The sequence below is a fragment of the Arachis duranensis genome, chromosome 3, assembly GCF_000817695.3.
Source record: "Arachis duranensis cultivar V14167 chromosome 3, aradu.V14167.gnm2.J7QH, whole genome shotgun sequence".
NCBI lineage: Eukaryota > Viridiplantae > Streptophyta > Magnoliopsida > Fabales > Fabaceae > Arachis > Arachis duranensis.
This window is the reverse complement of record NC_029774.3, coordinates 46,319,418-46,321,153: the sequence shown is the minus strand read 5'-3', so window position 1 is coordinate 46,321,153 and position 1,736 is coordinate 46,319,418.

The following is a 1,736-nucleotide window of genomic DNA, read 5'->3' as shown; positions in this document are numbered from 1 at the left end:
AAAACACACAAACTCATAGTAAAGTCCAGAAATGTGAATTTAACATAAAAACTAATGAAAACATCCCTAAAAGTAGCTTGAACTTACTAAAAACTATCTAAAAACAATGCCAAAAAGCGTATAAATTATCCGCTCATCAGTCAGCTAACTGCTTGGTGATCATCTTATTTTGAGCCAGTAGTGCATCCATGTGGTTTAGCTCCATTACTCCTCGAGTGTTGCTCTTTTTAGAAGCATAGAAGTACTCATTCTCAGCTACAGTCTCAATGACATCTATGGCCTCTTCAATGGTCTTCTTCTTGTTTAGAGAGCCCTTGATGAATGGTCAACGGCCTTCTTTAACTTGTAGGAAAGACCTTCATAAAAAATGTGCAGTTGAACCCATTCATTGAAAATGTCCGGTGAGCACCTTCTTGTTAAGTCCTTAAATCTCTCTCATGCCTCATAGAGAGTTTCACCATCTTGTTGCCTGAAGGTTTGAACCTCAGCTCTCAGCCTGTTGATTCTTTGAGGAGGGTAGAATCTTGCTAGAAACTTGTTTACCATATTTTCCCAATTTGTTAAACTCTCCTTCGGGAAGGATTTCAGCCATTTAGATGCTTTGTTCCTGAGTGAGAAAGGGAACAAGAGCAGTCTATAGACATCCGGATGAACACCATTAGACTTCACATTGTCACATATTCTTAGGAAGGTGGTTAGATGTTGATTGGGGTCTTCTTGGGCACTTCCTCCAAATGAACAGTTGTTCTGAACAAGGGTGATGAGCTGGGATTTTAATTCAAAGCTATTGGCATGTATGGTTGGCTTTTGGATGCTACTTCCATAATTTCCTAGGTTTGGATTGATGTAAGAGCCTAGAACTCTTCTCTCTTGCCCAGCATGATTCACAGGGCCCTCTCTGGCTCCTTCATGGTTATTTTCCATGTTCTCCTCCATGTTTGTTTCAAAGAATTCTTCCTTTTCCTCAGCACGAACAGCTCCTTTCCCTCTTGCTTCCCTCCTTAATCTAAGGAAGGTCCTTACAGGTTCCGAATCAAAGGAAGTTGAAGCTCCGCTTCTTCTCCCTGTCATACAACTAACATAGCACACATCAAGAAATAAAATAAAGAGGTTATTCTTATTAGAGTGGCTGTTAGTTTGAGTGGGGCAAATTATCAAACAGTTAGTGGGTTAGTAAGCAAAATTGTAAATAATAACAAAGAAAAAAGAAAACAAAGAGGGGAGAGGGGATGAGGAAGAAAATAACTGAAACTGAAGGTAATTGACTAGGTAAAATAAACAATCAAAATAAAATACTCAATCTAGTGAACTTCCAACTTAATCATTGTCGATACAAAATCAATCCCCGGCAACGGTGCCATAAACTTAATGCACGAAAACTTGTCTCTCAACAAATTTCTCATCGGCAAGTATACCGAATTATCGTCAAGTAAAAACTCACAATAGAGTGAGGTCGAATCCCACGGGGATTGATTGGTCAAGCAACTTTAGTTGGAAAGATGTGCTAGTTAAGCTAACAGAAATTGAGTTGAGAATTACAGAAAATTAAATAGCGGGAAAGTAAAATGCAAAAAGTAAATTACAGAATCATAAATGGGGATTTGGGGAAATGAGCATGAAAATAAATGGCAGAAAGTAAAGAGAATGGGTAAGATCAGAAATGGGAGATTCATTGGGCTTAGGAGATGTTGCATTCTCCGGATCAAATTCATTCTCATCTCTTTCTCAATCAATGC